Raw genomic sequence first — 25,068 nt, forward strand, 5'->3', positions numbered from 1 at the left:
CCAACGAATCATTACAGAAATCTGGGAATTTTCCTCCACACCACCCACCCAACTGTGTCATGAATGGAAGCCACAGACTGTGGCTTAAGCAATTTCATTGATTTCAACTTCAAAACAATACCCAAAACTACAGGAACAATCATTCAAACAAAATGTACAAATAATTAACTATTTCATTTACAAATTAAAAAAACTAAATTCTATTTTTAATGGGAAGGATGGGGCTTTTCTAAATTAAAATGAGGCAATCCACCATCCACGCTATATTGTGCTTCAAGCATTTGCACCGTTCCCACAAATCAATCTGAGGACACCAACTTAATTTTTTGCCTCCAATTAATTACAAATGGTGAAACATTTATGGGCCGTTTAAAAAAAAATTAAATTTTACATTTTGTTTATTTATATGCACTTTTTAATATGTTACTATTATTTAATTTTCTAAGCAGTCACGGACTCAGAGTACATGTCGTGAAACCTGGACTACCCCCAGATCCCAGACTAAGGACTAAGATCTTCTGTCCTAGGATATATCCTAACAGGACTCTGCAAACTGGTACACCCTTTCCAGACTGGACTCCAAGAGTACCATAGATGAGGATTCGAAGGCTTCTCAGCGAGGTAGTGCTGGGGGACGAGAGCTCAGGACAGTCCAGCAACACATGCAATAACAATTGCCCAGTGATTATCTTTTTGGAGTTAATACAAAGCACCTTAATCATACAGCATAAAGTAAACATACAGCGTGCAATCAGGGGATTTAAACACAGGTTTCTAATCTAGTTTGCAATCTTCTGTCAGGTGCCAAAACCCCTTCAGTACTCTCCCTCCTCTCCCACTAATAGAGTATCCAAGCATCTATAATCCGTAGTGGGCAACACAGGACAAGGTACTGATTAAGCACTGATGCAGCTCCCTCGGAACATCCCCAGGGAGTAGGTGCACACACCAGTTCCATTCGCTTTTACCTCATTAAGAGTATCTGGTAAAAATCCGAAGTTCATATTGCAGACCTTGTTCTGTTCCTCACCTTTTTTCAATCAAAGTTTTAGGACCCGCAGTTGATTACCTTTGTTTTTGTCACTGCAGTGAAGGTCAGATGCAAGCAGTGGTCCTACTGCAGTGGCAGCGGCTCGCGAACTGTAGGGGTACGGCTGCACTCTGGACTTGACAGCTGGGAGATGTCAGCACAGCAGCTCACTCAGCAGCACTTGTCTTTGCTATAGCAGTCTCCGTAGGCCAGGCGCAGGTGGGGCTCGGTTAAAGCTGCAGCCTCCAGGCCGATGGTCTTCAGCAGTTGCAGCCTCTGGGCTGACGAGAGCTTCCACCTCAGCAGTGACCAAGAATCCTGTCTCAGATGCACTCAGTCCCACTGCAGGCTACTAGCCACACACAACGCTTGCACTTTTAAGAGCCTTGGTGCAGTTCTCAACACAGAAGGGGAGCAGGTGGACCCCTCCGGACACAAGTCGCCCCTGGCGTTGCTCCCTCACAGTCATTTGCATTCCCTGAGTTTTCCCCAGGCAAGAAAAGTGCTGGACAGTATCTGTTCCTGCAAGGACAGGCAGAGTTCTTGCCTCTCAGCACAAAGGCAGCCTTCTTTGCTCTAGAAAAACCCTGAACTCTTCCAGCAGAAAGTGCAGACTTCAGGAGATGTTCTGTCCTGGTCAAACAACCATTGTTCAAATACTCTGCGAAGCACTTTCTCCATCACGAAGATTTCGGAACTCAGGCAAAACAGGGTTGATGGGATCCTACTTTAATACACATTTTCAAGACCAGGACGTGGAGCCACAGAGAAGGATTCAGAACTTGCTTGGATTGGTTCTCCTTCAAATTATATTTTCTGGCTGCTCCTCAGAGACAGCCTTTGTGAAAGGTGTGAGGTGCCCAAAACTATAAAGCATGACATCTCTGAATCTGGCTGTCATCACCTTCCCTGAAGCAAGTATCAGGAACTCTGCCGAGAAACTTCCTCACTTTGAAACACAGAAACTGCTGTTCCTCCGCTCACCTATACCATCTGCCAAGTGGCAGTTCCCCGGAGGAACTAACCAGCAGCCATTAGCTATCAAGGCACTCACTGATATTCTAAAGAGGGCCCTGTCTCCATCCGCCCTCACTTCATTGTCTGGGTCTCAACCCTTCAGCCACAGGAGTGCAGTCAATAGACTTCCACTGTCTAGAGAATCTGTATCCACGTCCATCACGTGCCATGCAAAACCAGCAGCCATCACAAATGGGTCCCACTGGACCCAGTACTCAGACGCGTTTCACACACAGAGTCCTACTACCATACATGTGCCAGGCACTCGCTCCACTTACAGGAACTCAAAATGCACATACTTTTATTATTTATGACATTTATAAAGAGCAACTGTCACCAAGGCCCTGAGGACTAGAAACGGATGCTGATCCTGCATACATGCAATTAAGATAAAGCAGAAGTGTGTTTATAGGGAAAAGCCGGTCAGATGACCTTCTGAGGATCAGAGGCAGTTTATTCCATAATTGACCCGCCTTGATTGTCAAAGGTCGGCCACACGGACATTTTTTCTGGAACCTATTAATGCAGACCAGGTTTCCAAAGCTTGAGCGAAGAGTTCTTCCTGGGGTGTAACTTCTCAGTCTATCTCGTAGCTGAGTCAGACTCCCGCCTTTTAGAGCCTTAAAGACAATACCCATTGCCTTAAAAAGAATCCTCTGCTTCACTGCAAGTCAGTGCAAGTCCTTCAAGGCCGCGGTCGCAGAGGATCTACAGGGTCTATTTAGTGCAAATTTGGCTGCTGCTACCTGGACTTTAAGTAACCTATTAACTAAATAATCAGGGGTCCAAGCAAAATAGCATTCCAGTAGTCCAATCTACTTAACATCACACATCTCACCGCAAGACTTAGCTTGGGTGGGTAGTAGAGGTAGCAGCTTGCTAAGGCCGCGTAGCAACGCAAAGCAGATGCCAACAACTTTTGTACATGCTCTTCCAGGGGTAATTTGTCATCAAATAATACCTCAAGATTCCGAACAGTGTCAGACGGCTGAATTTCTTCACCAGCGGAGACGGGGCAAAAACTGGGAGGGAGTGTCATGAAGATCCTGCTTGCTGAGCACCATAAAAATTCAGTTTTGTTGCCATTGAGCTTCATGGAGTTCAGGCTCATCCATTTAGCAATATCTGATACTTAGTTCTGAAAGTCTGCCACTACATCCTGCTGACTTATTAAAAGACAAAATCAGCTGTATGTCATCTGCATAATTGACCACCCTGACATTGTGTGCATTTATAAGGGAAATAGGAGGCCTTCTGTAGATATTGAACAAGACTGGGGTGATTGCCCAGACCTGAGGTACTACCTGTTGCAAATATTTAAATCCAGATCGATAAGGGGGAAAGTTACCACCTGACAACGATCAGAGATATAAGATTCTGTGTCAGGACTAAAAGCAAGGATTATGCATTTCTTTCTTCATTTTCTATTAGAGCAGTTTCAAAGAATAAAAGAGAAAAACAAACTACATAATCCATAAATCAAAGGGAATAAGTGTTCATGACAACCATTAACCAATCCCAACACAGTCCATATGTCTACACATATGGACATCTGTTGTCCTTCCTCTTTCTCCACTGCTGCCAGTTAGGTCCCTAATTTTTTTTTTAACCACTTGTGAGTTGCTGGATGTTAGCGTATTTAATTTGTTAGCGGAGATGACACTGATGATATATTTTATTGTTGGCACAATGTTGTGAAATAATCTCGCAGGCAGTAGGCTTCTGCCCGAGCGCATTATTTTTTATTATGAGCATGTCCGCTCTTTGGCGCTGTTTCGCACCACTAGAGGATTCCTAGTGTGTTGAGACCTGACAGGGCAGGGCGCTACACTCTTGAGGCTCGTGAAACGCGCATTAGAGAATTTAGCCACAGGTAATCCCTTTAGGCTTTCCTGACTGCTCCTTTCCCTCCAACCCTTGCTGACACTGCTGCAGTAGTCAGTTTCTGATTTTCTCTGCCTCCTGGCCACATTGTCAAAAGCCACCTAGTGGCATTAAGGTACAGCACCACTGCTGGAGCACCTGTGAGGGTTTTATTGTACGTTTGCTGTTCACACCCTCCCTGACGTGGCCTCCTAGAGAGACCATGAATGTACCCCGAATCTTGCATCAGAGAAAGGAATAGCCTCCTCAACGTCGCTTTCCTGCAGAGGTGGACAAGTTGCTCTTGCAAGCCATTTCTAGGGCGCTTGCACCCTTGTCCACTTTTAAAAGGTTTTATTTTAATCCTATTTATAATGTTGCATGACTGGCGGCAAGTAAGCTTTGAACATGCATAATCCTCGCCTCCGGTCCTGGCATAGAATGAAAAATTTCCTAGCTAATGTAAAGGAAAGTTTCTATTGTATTAAGGACACGGAGGTGAGGATTATACCACTCAGTGCATTTTTACATTATGACTAGTCCAACCCGCTAAAGGCGGTTAAAGAATGTTGGGTTGGTCAACTGCACAAGCTCAAAAGAACAGATGTAAATAGGGAAGGACCACAACTACCCTTTAAACAAAGAGTGTCTGGCTAGGATGCCTTTGTGGTTCGATCCTTAGCTTAGAAGCAATAGAGCACTCGGTTATAAATGAGGTACCATGTAAATTTATGCCCAATGTTTCCAGGAATCTTCACAGTTAGATTTCCAGCCAGTTGAACCAGCAGAATTAGGTGTTTGTAATGAAAATGCAACCACTAAGAAATGCCTGTAACCAGGCACTTGATATGGCACCAAGAAACACTCAAGATTGCAAACAAAATGGTTCCTAAAGCACCTGGCTGCACTGTTCAGGCATCCCCATATATGGCTGCAAGGGGAAAGAAACCAGCCGGCGCAACTTGCAGATACAAGTGATCTGAGCACTGTACAGAACTGCTTCAGTAGTTCCAAACTCCTACACACTCTGGAAGCCCACATTGCTGATACGGGGTAGGTAACAGGTTCTACTATTGAGGGATTTTGCAGCACTGGATGTACATTATAAACTCAACTGAACCCAGACTAAGGATAGCTGGTCTCTAGGCTTTGGATGCAGCTAGTCTGGAGGGGCCAGTGCTGAGGGTGTGGTTTCTTCCTAACAGAGGCTCACTGGGTGAGCTCTGAATATCTTCTTGGAGCCCCTTATCCTTTGCCCACACATCACCTCCTGAGAATCTGCCCTTTTTTAAGGGTCACGATCTAGTCATCTGGAAAGACGCACAAACCCACCAGGCGGAGTCTTCCGAGGTGGAAAGTGATTTTTGGAGAGGATGAGGGAAAAAGAAGCCACCCTGCCATTTACCCACCTGCCCTTGGCGTTCCACAGTCCCTGACTGCTAAGTGTGCAGCGCTTCCTTGGCAAACCCCCTTCCACAGAAGTAAAAGAAGTATGCAGTCTGCATGAGCAAATTTGACAGTGGAACGAGAATCCTTGATGGAAGCTGCTACCGCAAAGGCCAGCTATCGCGCCTTTTAAACACCAAACATAGGGTAATAAAATAACTAAGGGATTTCAGACACTCAGGGCCACACAATGAACCTGACACCCCCGGACTCTGGGTCCAGATTGCTGTGCACTAAGAAAGCCAGGGTGCACACTGTCACCCTAAAGATTCAGTAGCCGCACAAGTCCAAGAACAAGGCCCAGAGTAGGACAACAGGAGAAATCATGGACACCAGTGTAAAATGACCCTTACGTCTCTCACACACAAAACACCGCACCACTAAATAATTCAGAGAGCTCGGCATCAGTGTAAACTGCAGGCGCTGCGGCAGGTGATCTAAACCAAGTGAAGAGGTCGGATATGTGTTTTCAAGTTTGTGTCAGGGGGAAAAAAGTCAACTAACCGATTCCACCGAGCTCCAGCACGAGTTGTGTTGAGCAGAAGTGAACGATAACAGTCTACGAAGACTCACAACACAGCCAACACGTTCACACGACTGCTCTGCTGCGAGGAGACTGGAAGGGGGTATTAGCGGGAAATGGGACTGAAATAAAGTGAGATGAAGCCTAAAGACAAAGCATGCACGTGACCACGTCCAGTGTCTGCAGCTGTGGAAAGGGGACACTAGCAAAGACCAGAGAATGCATAGACCCTTGCAGTGAGATGCACGCCTGTGAACTAGAAGAGGCAAAATAGACATCGGAGGATACCCGCTCAAGCAAATGATTCCTCAAGTGAATCATCAAGGGTCTACGTCAACACATCCACAAGCACTGGGAAAGCCAACATGTCTGAGCTTAATGTGTGAACACGTGCAATTTTAGCATGTTAGAGTGTGGCAGAAGGCAGGGAGCCAGCAGGAGTGGACAGAAAGGGCTACTGTTGTTGAGTAATCCCTCGTGCACCTCAATGTAAACACACGAGCTTAGGTGGAAGGGTGCGATCTAACGCCCAATAATATTAGGTGAGAGATGCATACTCCCCCGGTTTAAGCCAAAACATAAATGACAAACTCTCAAGCCAATGGTTGAAAGGGGCTAGTTAAAAAAAAAAAAAAAAAAAAAAAAAAAAAAGCCAGCGGTTGAAGAGTAGGGCTCAAAGCCCAATTCATGAGCATTGTGAGCAATAGGGGAGGTTGACAGCTCTACAGGACTGCAGAGAACCACAGCTCCAGCAAACCATCTCTCTGCAACATCGATGCGACTGCAGGGCACAAGCAAGGGAATCTACACAGAGGGCACCGCTGCCAACAGAAAACAGTTACACTGTGTTTATTAACAACTTTAACCAGTCGACCCACAGAGTTATAAAAGTTTGATTAACTCGTATTACTCCAGAGCTTGTAGCATGATGGGAAAATCAATGCTGGCAGCACAACGCTGTCTGAACAAGATGCATTGAGCAAGGCAGTGCGGAGAGATCAATGGAGCCTCCCAAAGGATGGCGCGGCTGCCTTAAGAAAAGAGAATTACTGAAACATACTGGAAATGTTTAAGAGCAATTATTCACAAGGACTCTAACCACTCACACCGCAAACATGCTGAAGCAGGGGAAGATAAGGACCACGGATGGAGAGTCTGCCCAAGGGCGTGTTCCTACTTATAACAAAGGTGCCGCAGGGTTTAAGAATTCCATATGCATACTGCAGAGACATACTGCATGAGCGCGCTACTGCAAATATTCATTAGAATGCTGCATGATCAGTCCAGTTTTCACTTACTCATCTTTTTTTTGGTAAAATCCATCCCCAGAAGGAGTTTCTTTCTGCCCAGGAGTCTGTGCAAGGGGAAGCACTGAACTTGAACTCAGAGGGCTGAAGCATCCCAAAAGCAGGATGAAAAGCCCAAAGACTAGCTGGCATTGGGCTTTACATCATCCCTGTCTGTTACAAAGTGCTTATTAGGGACTGTCCAAGAATTCAGACCATCCCAAGCGTTGGTCCCTGGTCCCACTCCTCACTTAGATAGGTGGTTCATTGGATCCAGGATTCACATCTCAACAAGCACCTCATAACATCTGAGGGTCCTTCAGCTAGCCCTGCTGCTGCATCAAAACATGTAAAATGGTACAGATACCCAGGAAGGACAGGGTTTTTCTTATAGCTCCTCGCCTAATGGGCGACCCACATGCATGTGGTCCTGCAGATGATGCAAGGCAGTTCGCGAAGAAATGCTCTGGACACTTACCATTCATGTGAATAAATAAATAAAAAAAATCCATGCCAGGTGTAGCCTCACCAATAAAGTGATTACTGCAATCCATCCTCCTTTGTGCGTCTTAGGCCTCTTCAGGTCTATGCTGCAACCTCAGCCGGCCCACCATCTGGTTAGCAGCACGAACCTGTCTAGATCACTTGTCTGCTCATGAGCAGTCCTCTATGGTCCTAATGTCCTCAAGAGTTCAAAGTAGTCTGAACGGCAACATCCTACCTCAAGGCGGTCTCAAGCTGAGCTGTAGTAGTGACAGAGCACTATGGTAGCCTACGCAGGACATGGATAATTTCGACTGCCCTCGAGATCACTTTCTGCAAATGCTGGAGACAACTGCATTAGTTAAAAAGGGCTTCTTACACCATGTTGGCATGACTGAGTGAAGTGATCACTGAGTGGCAGTGGGCGCCTTGAGTCAGCTTAAAAGTACAACCAAACTGCCTACACTCATGAATTCAATGGTTAATTGGTTTTCTACATTGTAATGAGCATCATTCTCTCCACACAAAGAAAGCAGTGCACTCTTTCTTTCCCTGCCTCCTGGAACCATCTGCCAGTTCAAGGTTCTATCCACAGATGGCTACCCAAGGGCTTGCGGAAAAGACATTCTAGTATTCTATGGAGTACGAGTGATGGCGCGTGCATCTATGCCGGAGTACGAGTGATGGTGCGTGCATCTATGCCTTTCGAACTACTGCAGGACTGTGTATGGGTTGTCACACTTGTTTGCTTCATATATCATATGCCAAGGATCGGCTGTTTGTTTCCATCGCCTAAATCAGCCATAAGTCCTTATCTGCATCTCTAATACAGGCTTGTGGTGCACTGACTGACTATGCCACACCAGGGGGTTTCTACAATACTGCTCCAACCACGGTAGCATCATGTGCCCTTCAGTGAACAAGTCACCGTTCCTATGCCAGATTAGCTCTTCCCGGCATGTGTATTCCAAAGCCAAGGGAAGAGTTTTTCCCAGCATGGGTGGGTTACCAGAACTCTGAAACTGGTCGCTCTTGGTATTAGATGAGCTTTTGAAATGATCAGCTACTGAAGATGGAAGGGCTCTGCTGTCCTGTGGGTAAGCACTGATTCTCAAGCGGCAGAGAGGTGACTGCTGGAGGCGCCACATAGCCATCTGCCCTTCATTGCTTCACTCAGTGGTAGTAAAACTGTGGATCACTCCATCATTCCACTGGCTCAATGGGCCTGTGGAGACCTGGTGAGGCGGCAGCAGGAAGGCGGCTGTCTTTAAACCCCTTCACGTGGGTCTCTGGAGACCCATCTGAGGCAGTTGAAGAGCAGGGATGAGGTCGCTTTTGTCCACTGACATCATTTACTGCTGGGGCATCAGAAAATAAGTGACAGCCATTAGAATGCCATAATCATGCAGACTGCTTAGCAATGCCAAACGCATTAGTACTATTGTTAGCATTTCTTAAGGGATGAGATAAATGTCAGAATAGAAAGCTTGTGCGAGTGACAAACATTACTTTTGAGGTGGGCGAGTCAGTCATATAATAAAATTCCCAAGAATAAGAAATTGGTCAGCTGAGGTGATCCAGAAGTCGCAAGAGTTGGAGAACTTTAGAAAGATGGGAGCTTTGTAAGGTTGACGATTATAGGGAACTCTGTTGAGGCACAGTTACAGGTAAAAGCTGCAGTTTAGGGAGAGTCTGAGACTGAGGTGTAGAAGGGGCTGTGTAGAATAAGGCCATTTTGAATTTACGACAATGACCCCACCTCAAGATCAGTCCAACTATTTTATAGACTAGTGGACAGTGAGGTATTCCAAGCAGCCTTTTAAATGCAATTGCTGTTTTGTATTCCAATAAATGGGTGCAAATTAAATTAGCCCAGAATACATACATTTGTGACAATATCGGAAGTAAGAGGGGGCTGAAGCAGTGGTGGGTGTTGGCACCCCTGCTATTCAGTTTATGTATATCGGACATGGGGTGAGCTATTGAAGGGCCATTCCTTCCCACAGGAACTTGGCAGTGGTCTTTGTAATATTCCACAGCATGTGGAACACCAACATTTTAGCAGAATGCAAACAGATAGGAATGCATGAAACACTCAGTGGTGCAAACTACTACAAAGTGAAAAACATTCTCCAAGTTAATCAGTCCAAGGCAGCAGTGACTGATTTTTGTCACGGGATCAGATGTAAGGGTAACGGGATGATAGGCGAGCAGATAATTGATTATCGATCCACCTATAATCACCTAAGCATCTAACAACTGCTGGATGTTCCAAATGCTTTAAATTTGGACTATGACGGCTTTAACTATGTTTTTTTTGGCTTCTGAGATTCTCAGGTGGCTGCCGTTCCTTGAATTAATAATTATTATTCCTATCAGCGTATTTTTAGTTATACTACTTTTAAGTGACCTACAGTAATATTTTTGATCGACTATCATTCTGGCAGTGAGGAGTGATCAGTGGGGAAAACAGGTTGAACAAGCTGGGGCAACAACCAGTTCTGCAAAGGCGACTATGGCATTTCATGACCAATATTACGTCTCGAGTAAGATCCGTACAGGATTGAAGAGTAGACCCTTAGAAGCACATCTTCTGAGGAGGAAGAGGGGAGGTTCTGATCATCTGGACACAGTACTAACTGAGAAAGGATGTGGAGCTGGTACTGCTGGAAGACTGGGATGAGGTGTGGTCATGGAGGAGTATTCTTCTGCCTTGCGGCTAGAATACGAGTTTTGTAGTTTTTGGTGATGTGCTCCTGTCCATCATCCCTGTCTCTGCAGCAGCTTCACTAACTGCATATATGCACCTGCTGAAGCTGGGCTCAGAGTCTCCAGGCCTGCGACTATCAGAGAGAGAGGACAATTCATAATGGCAAGCGGCAGAATTCCAGGACGAGATACTGGTCTTGATGAAATACCATCACTCGTAACCAGGGCCTTAGCAGATGATTTCTAACAAACAGCTGTCACAGTATGGCAGATTAAATTAAAGACCACTGGTGGAGAAAAATGTAAGTGTTTAGCCTAACAGATATTACCACTAAGTATTGTTAAAGGAATGTGAATGCACAAGAGGGGAACGCAAGCTTTGAAAGTACTCAAAGTGAAACAAACTGAAATCAAAAGAATTTATGAGCATAGTTAACCAATTCAAAGACTCAAATAAATGAGCAACCAATAAAAAAGGGGAAGATCCACAAAATTAGTGCAATCAAGCAATAACGCATTTCCAATTTGAAGGGATCTCAAAAAATTGATTAACTAAAAAGCAGCTGAGTGTCTCCCACACAAGAAGGATCGCTTGAGAGACAAGCCAGCTTGAACAGTCAAGGGTCCCTCCAAGGAAGAATTGAAATATTATAGGAAACAACAAAAAACTAATCAAACTGTATCTAAGTTTGATGTGCGCAGTCCACAAGGCATCACTGTGTAGAATCTCCCCAAAATGTCAGTGTACAGCGTCTTGGGGTAAATGTTTGACAGACCTCAAACATATGCATGAATACCTATACATCCCCAACACACATTGTCTGGGCGTGGAGGTGCCCGGAGCCACAAGCTCCCCATGACCCCAACACGTTGCACTGCAACACTGAAATAACCCAAGACAGGAGTTCCCCAAGGATCCAACATGGTTCTATGGACCTCCAACCATCACACCTGCTGCCTATGGAACCGTGTTCACAAGCACAACATCCCTAACAAACCACCATGCAAATGTCAGGGGGCTTTTCGGTACTGTAGATCAGACAGGAGCTGTTAGTCATTTTAGTTCCTAGTTTTGTACACCACCTAAAGTACTTCATGAGAACTACACTCCCAATTCCAAGTTCAGGAAGTGCAATTTGATTACTTTTTCACATTGCACCACTCGTGAAAGTTGTAAGAGGATTCTTGTGGCAGTGAATCAATAGCCAACTTCAGGTTTGCATTTAAAATAAGCAGATGGAGTAAAAATCCAGGTGAGAGATGGTCAGATATTTCAAACAAAATTATGAGTTTATTTATTGAGGGTTTTTGTATAGCACGTACTCGCCCTCCTAAAGGGTGCCAGAGAACGTTACAAAGTATAGAGTTTTACACAACGGAATAAAGACTGCTCATGTTTTCTACCCTTCGTGAGGAGGGGCTGGTAGGCACGGATGTGGTTACGTGGTGTGTGTAGGTCTAGTGAGTTGGTATTTGAGAAATCTCTGGCCTATTCTTTGGAGTGTTGAGATCGCGAATTAGAGATCATTTTGGAGGAAGAAAAAGAGAGAAAGTTGAATTAGGTAGTGGTAGAAGCGGTCTACTAAAATTGGTGGTTTAATTTTGGCCCTTGTAATCACAAGGTCTACTTCTGCGTCTTTCACATGAGTAAGTGATGGAGATTTGGGAGTGGTTGTTAATGCTTAGGAAGGTGTTCAGCTGAGAGTCAGTCTCAGACGGAGATGTCTTTTGAGGCTGTTTCTCAAGGATGAGTTTGATTATCTTTTCTATGAAAGAGACTGTCTGTGGGAGGGTGGTTGATTAGATGAAATTTTGATCGGTATGTCGATTAAATGTCCATTGAGAAACGTGGAAATTGATACTTTTAGTTGGTATGCATTCGATGCAAGGTGTGTGAAAGATTGACACATCATTTCCAATTTTCTCGATCCTGCCCAGGTGAATGATGGAGAAGCTAGGCAGAACTTGGAGAGCTGGTACCGGTTGAAACCTTCGGGGAGCCATGTTTCGGTGAGTAATAAGAAGTCATGGTTCCTTGCCGTAATAAGGTCTGATATTTCAAATCTATGTGTTGCTGCTGATCTACACTTGTGGAGAAGGCAGCTGAGTGAGGGCTGTGCACAGAAAATGGAGGCTTGGCTGTCGATTACTCCTCTGACTAGATACGTTAAGGGTTCTTTGGCTGCAGCCCTGTACACGGTTGGTTTTGTATCCTCTTATGAGAGCTCCTATGTCCTCTTACCAGATGTCTTGTGTTGGGTCTCGGTTCCTTGTTCCTGGGAAAGGTGCTGCGTGGAAGGGCAGAGTTAGAAAGGTATTGAGACACGACTAGATGAGAGAGCTGAGCGGATCCGTTTCCCTTCTGAGGAAAGATGGCGGAAATCCCAAAGAATGGTGTTCATCTTGGAGTTGCTGGAATGGGGGAGAATGTCTCTGGCGCGGTCTGGTAATTACGTGTTAAAAAGCATAAGGAAGGTATTAGTGAGAGTAAATAAGGTTGCTTGCCAGCATGGTTTGCATGTGAGTGAGACTGTAAAGTTTAGAAGTGTGTTAAAGGGTGCTGGGAAAGTGAGGGATGGCGGGGGAGGGAGACAGAGGTGAAGTGAACTGTAGGCTAGCCTAGTTATGGGGTCCCTGAAGGATGTGGGATGGAATCATAAGAGGCTGGGAGGTTGTGGAGAATGACAATCAGTGTAGTAGCCAGTTTGTGGTGATGAGGTTATATGACAGTGCAGAATCTAGTGTAGAACCCCTAGGTAGATGGAATTCTTATGAAGGGGGTCGATATACATTTGCTGTCGTTGCGAGGCCCAATGGGGAGATTTTCGAATCAGATGAAAAAGTTATTTGAGAATGTGGGATTTGAGAATCTGGGTGTAGATTGCACATGCGTACTGAGAACTAGCTTGTCGGTAAGAGACATGATTGTGTTTGAAGATACAGGGGATATGTGGCTGGTTCTTGCTGCGAAGGACTTTGATGTGCAGGAGCCTGAAAAGGAGGAAGTGATCGTGTTAAACCAGAACAGAGTGTCAGAGGAGAAAAGGATGTTAGTTTTAAGTGTATTTGTCAGTGATAAAAGGTGTTAGGGGATGTTTCTGGGAGTTTGTGTTTGAAGGTCTTCATTGCAGTCTTGGAAAGTTCAGGAAGGTATGAGAATTTATGCGATTGGTGATCTGTTTGGATCAGGACGGAGAGGGAAAAGGTGTGTTTTAGATTAGGCACGTCACTTGCAAGGGGTGAGAATTAGCAGGAGAAAATCGAAAGGTGCAAGGAGAGACAGAAGAGATCAAGGAGACTATTGTCTGTTTTGCTAGGTCGTGGAGTTATGTATGACGGGTGAAATTACTTGTTCACTTTGTTCAGGAATCGGTTGATGCACAATCTCCCTTTTGCAGCCGGCTGGGTATTTAAACCCCACATGCAAATTGTTCATCTCGGGCATGCATCCAACAGTCAATTTTTGTGGGCAAGTAGCGTATATACACTGTTTGTACAACTCAGAATACATACTACCACTCGACATTAACACATAAATCCCGATTCTTTTTGCAACCAACAAAGTGATACCATTTGACACCCAACAATGTCTTACATGTAACACTTCCAACACCTTTAGAAATTAGAATTAGAATTTCTGCAAGAAAACACACATGCTAGACAGACTCTGGCACCATCATGTGCACAAGGCACCAGTGGTATATTATTTTATTGGCAAAACAAAATGGAAACTCAGCAGCACTCTCCGTGCACCCCACCACATGCTGCTAAGAACTAGGTCTGCGCAAAATTAATTGTGCATGAGAAGTTTGCAATTTTCCAAATTTCGTATCATACGAAACTTCTCATTACACATTTCCACGTAGTTTTTTTCCACACAGAAGACCCATTCCCACAGCAAATGAGCTGCCAAAGGGGCTTTACTCTTCAAAACAGCCTACTGGTATTTTTCACAATGTGCGTGCGCTTTATAAAATGATCACTTATTTCAACACGGGGATGAATTGAGATAGAGCACTGCACAGAGATATATCTGCAGGGATCATACTTCATTCTCAGAAAAACCAACACAAACCACCAGTAAACCAGAGACAGTAGATCTGCACCAACCACACACACCACGGATGGAGACCCTAAAACTGCATGAAAGGGGGAGCTGTTAAGGAAATGTGAACAAAGGAGCTAAACACAAGGTGAGAACTTCACATAACTGTCTCCTCTGGTCAGTGCCAAGAGCCTCACGTGTCCCTCAGAGGGAGCAGGACACTGAGTGGCCGTGCAGGGCCATGCTGCCCTTCATCAAACAGTGTCGGACCAGGGGTGCAGCCTTCACAAACACAGCCCCTGGAAGGGGGGGCTCGGTGCATGCGCACGTTACATGTGTGACCCTGGGCCTCTGAGTTCCAGACATGCAGATGGGGCCACAGGATGGCTCAGTGAGGTGAGCCCCGTCACTGGGCCCACTGCGAGGGGCCCCAGCAAGGCCTGCGCGCCCCGGGGGCGGAGGGTGGGCCTGAGAGCCAAGGCACTGCTGAAAGCGGGGGGGATTACAATCAGTGGCGAGCAGCACAAATGCAATGCAGTCACCCACAAGGCCCCACAGCTGGGGGGGTAGCAGTCACCCACAGGGCCCCACAGCTGGGGGGGTAGCAGTCACCCACAGGGCCCCACAGCTGGGGGGGTAGCAGTCACCCACAGGGCCCCACAGCTGGGGGGGTAGCAGTCACCCACAGGGCCCCACAGCTGGGGGGGCCCACAGCTGGCGGGGAAGCAGTCACCCACAGGGCCCCACAGCTGGGGGGGCCCACAGCTGGCGGGGAAGCAGTCACCCACAGGGCCCCACAGCTGGGGGGGTATGGGTAGCAGTCACCCACAGGGCCCCACAGCTGGGGGGCACCACAGCTGGCGGGGTAGCAGTCACCCACAGGGCCCCACAGCTGGGGGGGGTAGTAGTCACCCACAGGGCCCCACAGCTGGGGGGCATCACAGCTGGGGGGGGTAGCAGTCACCCACAGGGCCCCACAGCTGGGGGGGGGGTAGCAGTCACCCACAGGGCCCCACAGCTGGGGGGGGGGGGGGGGTAGCAGTCACCCACAGGGCCCCACAGCTGGGGGGGGGGGGTAGCAGTCACCCACAGGGCCCCACAGCTGGGGGGGGGGGGGTAGCAGTCACCCACAGGGCCCCACAGCTGGGGGGGGGGGGGTAGCAGTCACCCACAGGGCCCCACAGCTGGGGGGGGGGGGGGGTAGCAGTCACCCACAGGGCCCCACAGCTGGGGGGGGGGGGGGGTAGCAGTCACCCACAGGGCCCCACAGCTGGGGGGGGGTAGCAGTCACCCACAGGGCCCCACAGCTGGGGGGGTAGCAGTCACCCACAGGGCCCCACAGCTGGGGGGGTAGCAGTCACCCACAGGGCCCCACAGCTGGGGGGGTAGCAGTCACCCACAGGGCCCCACAGCTGGGGGGGGTATGGGTAGCAGTCACCCACAGGGCCCCACAGCTGGGGGGGGTATGGGTAGCAGTCACCCACAGGGCCCCACAGCTGGGGGGGGGGTAGCAGTCACCCACAGGGCCCCCAGCTGGGGGGGGGTAGCAGTCACCCACAGGGCCCCCAGCTGGGGGGGGTTATGGGTAGCAGTCACCCACAGGGCCCCACAGCTGGGGGAGGTAGCAGTCACCCACAGGGCCCCACAGCTGGGGGGGGTAGCAGTCACCCACAGGGCCCCACAGCTGGGGGGGGTAGCAGTCACCCACAGGGCCCCACAGCTGGGGGGTATGGGTAGCAGTCACCCACAGGGCCCCCCAGCTGGGGGGGTATGGGTAGCAGTCACCCACAGGGCACCACAGCTGGGGGGGGTATGGGTAGCAGTCACCCACAGGGCACCACAGCTGGGGGGGGTATGGGTAGCAGTCACCCACAGGGCCCCCCAGCTGGGGGGGCAGCAGTCACCCACAGGGCCCCACAGCTGGGGGGGGGGTAGCAGTCACCCACAGGGCCCCACAGCTGGGGGGGGTAGCAGTCACCCACAAGGCCCCCACAGCTGAGGGGGGTAGCAGTCACCCACAAGGCCCCCACAGCTGGGGGGGGGGTAGCAGTCACCCACAGGGCCCCACAGCTGGGGGGGGGGTAGCAGTCACCCACAGGGCCCCACAGCTGGGGGGGGGGTAGCAGTCACCCACAGGGCCCCACAGCTGGGGGGGGTAGCAGTCACCCACAGGGCCCCACAGCTGGGGGGGGTAGCAGTCACCCACAGGGCCCCCAGCTGGGGGGGGTAGCAGTCACCCACAGGGCCCCCAGCTGGGGGGGGTAGCAGTCACCCACAGGGCCCCCAGCTGGGGGGGTAGCAGTCACCCACAGGGCCCCCAGCTGGGGGGGTAGCAGTCACCCACAGGGCCCCACAGCTGGGGGGGTAGCAGTCACCCACAGGGCCCCACAGCTGGGGGGGGGGGGGGTATGGGTAGCAGTCACCCACAGGGCCCACAGCTGGGGGGGGGTAGCAGTCACCCACAGGGCCCCACAGCTGGGGGGGGTAGCAGTCACCCACAGGGCCCCACAGCTGGGGGGGTATGGGTAACAGTCACCCACAGGGCCCAACAGCTGGGGGGGTATGGGTAACAGTCACCCACAGGGCCCCACAGCTGGCGGGGTAGCAGTCACCCACAGGGCCCCACAGCTGGCGGGGTAGCAGTCACCCACAGGGCCCCACAGCTGGGGGGGTATGGGTAGCAGTCACCCACAGGGCCCCACAGCTGGGGGGGTAGCAGTCACCCACAGGGTCCCACAGCTGGGGGGGTAGCAGTCACCCACAGGGTCCCACAGCTGGGGGGGTAGCAGTCACCCACAGGGTCCCACAGCTGGGGGGGGAAGCAGTCACCCACAGGGCCCCACAGCTAGGGGGGGAAGCAGTCACCCACAGGGCCCCACAGCTAGGGGGGGGGGTAGCAGTCACCCACAGGGCCCCACAGCTGGGGGGGGGGGTAGCAGTCACCCACAGGGCCCCACAGCTGGGGGGGGTAGCAGTCACCCACAGGGCCCCCAGCTGGGGGGGTATGGGTAGCAGTCACCCACAGGGCCCCCAGCTGGGGGGGGTAGCAGTCACCCACAGGGCCCCACAGCTGGGGGGGGTATGGGTAGCAGTCACCCACAGGGCCCACAGCTGGGGGGGGTAGCAGTCACCCACAGGGCCCACAGCTGGGGGGGTATGGGTAGCAGTCACCCACAGGGCCCCACAGCTGGGGGGGTATGGGTAGCAGTCACCCACAGGGCCCCACAGCTGGGGGGGTATGGGTAGCAGTCACCCACAGGGCCCCACAGCTGGGGGGGTAGCAGTCACCCACAGGGTCCCACAGCTGGGGGGGTAGCAGTCACCCACAGGGTCCCACAGCTGGGGGGGTAGCAGTCACCCACAGGGTCCCACAGCTGGGGGGGGAAGCAGTCACCCACAGGGCCCCACAGCTGGGGGGGTATGGGTAGCAGTCACCCACAGGGCCCCACAGCTGGGGGGGTAGCAGTCACCCACAGGGTCCCACAGCTGGGGGGGTAGCAGTCACCCACAGGGTCCCACAGCTGGGGGGGGAAGCAGTCACCCACAGGGCCCCACAGCTAGGGGGGGGGGGTAGCAGTCACCCACAGGGCCCCACAGCTGGGGGGGGGGGTAGCAGTCACCCACAGGGCCCCACAGCTGGGGGGGGGGGGGGGTATGGGTAGCAGTCACCCACAGGGCCCACAGCTGGGGGGGGTAGCAGTCACCCACAGGGCCCCACAGCTGGGGGGGGGTAGCAGTCACCCACAGGGCCCCACAGCTGGGGGGGTATGGGTAACAGTCACCCACAGGGCCCAACAGCTGGGGGGGTATGGGTAACAGTCACCCACAGGGCCCCACAGCTGGCGGGGTAGCAGTCACCCACAGGGCCCCACAGCTGGCGGGGTAGCAGTCACCCACAGGGCCCCACAGCTGGGGGGGTATGGGTAGCAGTCACCCACAGGGCCCCACAGCTGGGGGGGTAGCAGTCACCCACAGGGTCCCACAGCTGGGGGGGTAGCAGTCACCCACAGGGTCCCACAGCTGGGGGGGGAAGCAGTCACCCACAGGGCCCCACAGCTAGGGGGGGGTAGCAGTCACCCACAGGGCCCCACAGCTGGGGGGGGGGTAGCAGTCACCCACAGGGCCCCACAGCTGGGGGGGTATGGGTAGCAGTCACCCACAGGGCCCCCAGCTGGGGGGGTATGGGTAGCAGTCACCCACAGGGCCCCCAGCTGGGGGGGTAGCAGTCACCCACAGGGCCCCACAGCTGGGGGGGGTATGGGTAGCAGTCACCCACAGGGCCCACAGCTGGGGGGGGTAGCAGTCACCCACAGGGCCCACAGCTGGGGGGGGTAGCAGTCACCCACAGGGCCCCACAGCTGGGGGGGTATGGGTAGCAGTCACCCACAGGGCCCCACAGCTGGGGGGGTATGGGTAGCAGTCACCCACAGGGCCCCACAGCTGGGGGGGTAGCAGTCACCCACAGGGTCCCACAGCTGGGGGGGTAGCAGTCACCCACAGGGTCCCACAGCTGGGGGGGTAGCAGTCACCCACAGGGTCCCACAGCTGGGGGGGTAGCAGTCACCCACAGGGTCCCACAGCTGGGGGGGGAAGCAGTCACCCACAGGGCCCCACAGCTGGGGGGGTATGGGTAGCAGTCACCCACAGGGCCCCACAGCTGGGGGGGTAGCAGTCACCCACAGGGTCCCACAGCTGGGGGGGGAAGCAGTCACCCACAGGGCCCCACAGCTGGGGGGGGAAGCAGTCACCCACAGGGCCCCACAGCTAGGGGGGGGGGGTAGCAGTCACCCACAGGGCCCCACAGCTGGGGGGGGGGGTAGCAGTCACCCACAGGGCCCCACAGCTGGGGGGGGTAGCAGTCACCCACAGGGCCCCCAGCTGGGGGGGTATGGGTAGCAGTCACCCACAGGGCCCCCAGCTGGGGGGGTAGCAGTCACCCACAGGGCCCCACAGCTGGGGGGGGTATGGGTAGCAGTCACCCACAGGGCCCACAGCTGGGGGGGGTAGCAGTCACCCACAGGGCCCACAGCTGGGGGGGGTAGCAGTCACCCACAGGGCCCCACAGCTGGGGGGGTATGGGTAGCAGTCACCCACAGGGCCCCACAGCTGGGGGGGTATGGGTAGCAGTCACCCACAGGGCCCCACAGCTGGGGGGGTAGCAGTCACCCACAGGGTCCCACAGCTGGGGGGGTAGCAGTCACCCACAGGGTCCCACAGCTGGGGGGGTAGCAGTCACCCACAGGGTCCCACAGCTGGGGGGGTAGCAGTCACCCACAGGGTCCCACAGCTGGGGGGGGAAGCAGTCACCCACAGGGCCCCACAGCTGGGGGGGTATGGGTAGCAGTCACCCACAGGGCCCCACAGCTGGGGGGGTAGCAGTCACCCACAGGGTCCCACAGCTGGGGGGGGAAGCAGTCACCCACAGGGCCCCACAGCTGGGGGGGGAAGCAGTCACCCACAGGGCCCCACAGCTAGGGGGGGGGGGTAGCAGTCACCCACAGGGCCCCACAGCTGGGGGGGGGGGTAGCAGTCACCCACAGGGCCCCACAGCTGGGGGGGGTAGCAGTCACCCACAGGGCCCCCAGCTGGGGGGGTATGGGTAGCAGTCACCCACAGGGCCCCCGCTTGGGGGGGGTAGCAGTCACCCACAGGGCCCCACAGCTGGGGGGGGTATGGGTAGCAGTCACCCACAGGGCCCACAGCTGGGGGGGGTAGCAGTCACCCACAGGGCCCACAGCTGGGGGGGGTAGCAGTCACCCACAGGGCCCACAGCTGGGGGGGGTAGCAGTCACCCACAGGGCCCCACAGCTGGGGGGGGTAGCAGTCACCCACAGGGCCCCACAGCTGGGGGGGTATGGGTAGCAGTCACCCACAGGGCCCCACAGCTGGGGGGGTATGGGTAGCAGTCACCCACAGGGCCCCACAGCTGGGGGGGTATGGGTAGCAGTCACCCACAGGGCCCCACAGCTGGGGGGGTATGGGTAGCAGTCACCCACAGGGCCCCACAGCTGGGGGGGTAGCAGTCACCCACAGGGTCCCACAGCTGGGGGGGTAGCAGTCACCCACAGGGTCCCACAGCTGGGGGGGGAAGCAGTCACCCACAGGGCCCCACAGCTAGGGGGGGGGGGTAGCAGTCACCCACAGGGCCCCACAGCTGGGGGGGGGGGGTAGCAGTCACCCACAGGGCCCCACAGCTGGGGGGGGGGGGGAAGCAGTCACCCACAGGGCCCCACAGCTGGGGGGGTAGCGGTCACCCACAGGGCCCCACAGCTGGGGGGGTAGCGGTCACCCACAGGGCCCCACAGCTGGGGGGGGGTAGCAGTCACCCACAGGGCCCCCCAGCTGGGGGGGTAGCAGTCACCCACAGGGCCCCCCAGCTGGGGGGGTAGCAGTCACCCACAGGGCCCCCCAGCTGGGGGGGTAGCAGTCACCCACAGGGCCCCACAGCTAGGGGGGGGTAGCAGTCACCCACAGGGCCCCACAGCTAGGGGGGGGGTAGCAGTCACCCACAGGGCCCCACAGCTAGGGGGGGGGTAGCAGTCACCCACAGGGTCCCACAGCTAGGGGGGGTAGCAGTCACCCACAGGGCCCCACAGCTGGGGGGGGTAGCAGTCACCCACAGGGCCCCACAGCTGGGGGGGGGTAGCAGTCACCCACAGGGCCCCACAGCTGGGGGGGGGGTAGCAGTCACCCACAGGGCCCCACAGCTGGGGGGGGGGTAGCAGTCACCCACAGGGCCCCACAGCTGGGGGGGGGGGGTAGCAGTCACCCACAGGGCCCCACAGCTGGGGGGGGGGTAGCAGTCACCCACAGGGCCCCACAGCTGGGGGGGGGGGTAGCAGTCACCCACAGGGCCCCACAGCTGGGGGGGGGGGTAGCAGTCACCCACAGGGCCCCACAGCTGGGGGGGGGGTAGCAGTCACCCACAGGGCCCCACAGCTGGGGGGGGGGGTAGCAGTCACCCACAGGGCCCACAGCTGGGGGGGGGAAGCAGTCACCCACAGGGCCCCACAGCTGGGGAGGGGGGTAGCAGTCACCCACAGGGCCCCACAGCTGGGGGGGGGTAGCAGTCACCCACAGGGCCCCACAGCTGGGGGGGGGGGTAGCAGTCACCCACAGGGCCCCACAGCTGGGGGGGGGGGGTAGCAGTCACCCACAGGGCCCCACAGCTGGGGGGGGGGTAGCAGTCACCCACAGGGCCCACAGCTGGGGGGGGGAAGCAGTCACCCACAGGGCCCCACAGCTGGGGAGGGGGGTAGCAGTCACCCACAGGGTCCCACAGCTAGGGGGGGTAGCAGTCACCCACAGGGCCCCACAGCTGGGGGGGGGAAGCAGTCACCCACAGGGCCCCACAGCTGGGGGGGGAAGCAGTCACCCACAGGGCCCCACAGCTAGGGGGGGTAGCAGTCACCCACAGGGCCCACAGCTGGGGGGGGAAGCAGTCACCCACAGGGCCCCACAGCTGGGGGGGGGTAGCAGTCACCCACAGGGCCCCACAGCTGGGGGGGGGAAGCAGTCACCCACAGGGCCCCACAGCTGGGGGGGGGAAGCAGTCACCCACAGGGCCCCACAGCTGGGGGGGGGTAGCAGTCACCCACAGGGCCCCACAGCTGGGGGGGGGAAGCAGTCACCCACAGGGCCCCACAGCTGGGGGGGGGAAGCAGTCACCCACAGGGCCCCACAGCTGGGGGGGGAAGCAGTCACCCACAGGGCCCCACAGCTGGGGGGGGGTAGCAGTCACCCACAGGGCCCCACAGCTGGGGGGGGGAAGCAGTCACCCACAGGGCCCCACAGCTGGGGGGGGGAAGCAGTCACCCACAGGGCCCCACAGCTGGGGGGGGGGTAGCAGTCACCCACAGGGCCCCACAGCTGGGGGGGGGGTAGCAGTCACCCACAGGGCCCCACAGCTGGGGGGGGGGGGGGGTAGCAGTCACCCACAGGGCCCCACAGCTGGGGGGGGGGGGGGTAGCAGTCACCCACAGGGCCCCACAGCTGGGGGGGGGGGGGTAGCAGTCACCCACAGGGCCCCACAGCTGGGGGGGGGGAAGCAGTCACCCACAGGGCCCCACAGCTGGGGGGGGGAAGCAGTCACCCACAGGGGGAAGCAGTCACCCACAGGGCCCCACAGCTGGGGGGGGGGGAAGCAGTCACCCACAGGGCCCCACAGCTGGGGGGGGGGTAGCAGTCACCCACAGGGCCCCACAGCTGGGGGGGGGTAGCAGTCACCCACAGGGCCCCACAGCTGGGGGGGGGGTAGCAGTCACCCACAGGGCCCCACAGCTAGGGGGGGGTAGCAGTCACCCACAGGGCCCCACAGCTGGGGGGGGGGGGGTAGCAGTCACCCACAGGGCCCCACAGCTAGGGGGGGGTAGCAGTCACCCACAGGGCCCCACAGCTGGGGGGGGGGGGGGTAGCAGTCACCCACAGGGCCCCACAGCCCGGGGAAGGGGGCGGAGACCAGAGCGTACCCATGGCAGTGTGACAGTTACAGAGCAGACAGCCCCGGCCCCGCGGAGGGACCCCAGCGCTAAGTGCACCCCGTGTTTGGGGCCGGGGCCGGGTCCGCCTGTCACTCGCCGCCCCCGGGTGGCTCCCGGCAGCGGGAAGTACCGCCAAAGCTGCGGTATCGGAGTCCATCTACTCACTCGCACTGCTCACCTTCCAGCGGGTTCCTGGGCTCCTCCGGAGGCCTCGGGCCGGACGTCCGCACGCTGACAGGGGCGGACACCCAGGCCAGAGTCCGGGGACAGCCCTCCCAAGCAGGCGGACTCTTGTAACGGGCAAATTCTGTGCCAGGGGCACGGGGACGCCCACTGACCCCGCAGCCAATTACAAGCCACCGTGCAGTCGCCGAACCACGGCAGCCAATGAGCAACTTGAGAGAAACTCTGGCAGCCAATCCAGTCACTCAAGGTCTTTCATTCAGTCCACGCCCTCCCTCCACCAATGGGGTGCGCGTTCCCCTGCTCCTCCGCCCTGATTGGTGGTGACGTGCCCGGAGGAAGCCGCTCGGTGTCATGAGCTAGTCTCAGCCCGAGGGCCGCGGTGGAAGGTGGCGGCCCCAGCCCGCCTGGCGTGGGAGGGAGGGGACTGTGGCCTCTGGAGTGCGCTTGTGTTTCTTAGTCATTATTTAGAACTTCACAGCTGCCACCTTCCTGTATTTGTATCGAGCTAATGCGCTTTAGTGCCTCGTAAAGGGTTCGAAGCGCTATAATGCCCAAGAGTTTGCAGTATTTTTTTTAATAGCGGGAACTGGACCTGAAGGTATTGGAGCGCTTTACACGAGCACCAGTTACATTACACACGACCATTCATTTTTGGTAGGTACCGGGAGATTAAGAGATTTGCACAGAATCACACGTCGTTGAGCCAGCGCCCAGACTCGAACCTGGTTTCACAGCTCCAAGTGCTGCAGCTCTGGCCATTGCACTGCATCCTCTCCCTTTAAATATAGCCATCTGCAGTGGTTCAGTGTAGTAGCAGAAAATGTTCTAGTAATTGCAACAATAATTCAAGATTCTTTTAAGGACAGGAGAGGATTATGCTCTCTTTCTTTACTACTCAAATAATAGCAGCCAGTCAAAAAACAATAAAATACACGACCAACCACATTTCCTACAAGGCTTTGAACCACACCTCCCTTAACCAGGAAGCAGCATCTTGACTGCCTCTTTCTTTGCGTTAAAAGCAGTTCAACTACTAAACAGAATCAAACTCAATAACAGGAACGAAGAACTGGACCAGGAATCCATTCAACATACAGTCACTGAAGTCCAAAAGAAACCTGGCATCAAAAGAGAACTGGAACTCCAAGGCGTTTCAGCCTTGCTTCTGATCAGAGCCTGAAAACAGAGATGGGACATATGAACTCAGAACCACAACCCTGAAAGGATCCCAAGGGTGGGCAAAAGAGAAAATTCAGAATCATGATATACATTATCAGATAGTAAACACATTATCATAACATCTTACCTGTCCCAAAGGGTGGGATAATCCCCGCCTTCATGTCCTTAATAGCATCTAAAATTCTTCTTGCAATTGCTAAAAAAAAGTCTATTCTGTGGCAGGACCGGAAGCTCCAAATATGCTGATTCAATGCTGACAAATCACAACAGAAGAAGCATGCACAATAGGTTTGTAATAAAAAGTTTTAAATACAGAATCAGAAGATTAATCAGCGATACATGGAATATCCTCCAATTTAGAGCCAAGCACAAACACCTTGAAGGCAATAGCCTCCCAAGCAGAATGAGCCCCATAAACAGACACATCAATGGCGGCATCTGCCATGACCCAACGGACAAAGGTTGCGGCAGATACTGGTCTGAAATGCTACTGAAGCGCTAACACAAGTATTTGCAACGCAATCGGTCTCACATTTGCGCCTTTTAGAGATATTGGTGTTCTAAATTCCTAACTGAACTTTCTTGCCACATAAATTGAAAATGAAAAGTAAAACAGTTCACATAAGCGAGCCAATTCAAAGCGCCATGGCCGCTATGAGCATGAGCGCGAAAGACAGACACAAAAGGAAAAAGAAGTTTGCTCACAGTCAAACATATTGGCAATCATGCAAGTATCCATGTAACAGGGTCAGTCTGCAAGGCGGTAACAAAACCTCCCCAAGAAAAACAAACGGAAAGCATTTACCAATGATAACAAAGGA

The 25,068-nt window shown here is 54.0% G+C and overlaps 1 protein-coding gene across 3 annotated transcripts in view; it reads right to left on the bottom strand.

Moving 5' to 3' along the window:
• The window catches only part of HEATR5A (HEAT repeat containing 5A), a 362,218-nt gene extending 339,023 nt beyond the window's left edge, over positions 1–23,195 (bottom strand). The window contains exon 1 of one of the 3 annotated variants that reach the window (XM_069209087.1): positions 23,061–23,195. The gene's annotated coding sequence lies outside the window, so the exon portion shown is untranslated. Of the gene's footprint in view, positions 1–23,047 lie in introns of all 3 variants that reach the window. The other 2 variants (XM_069209090.1, XM_069209089.1) reach the window with 2 other exon arrangements.
• Between the last annotated feature and the right edge of the window lie 1,873 nt (positions 23,196–25,068).

Source organism: Pleurodeles waltl, chromosome 9 (assembly GCF_031143425.1).
Source record: "Pleurodeles waltl isolate 20211129_DDA chromosome 9, aPleWal1.hap1.20221129, whole genome shotgun sequence".
NCBI classification, from domain to species: domain Eukaryota; kingdom Metazoa; phylum Chordata; class Amphibia; order Caudata; family Salamandridae; genus Pleurodeles; species Pleurodeles waltl.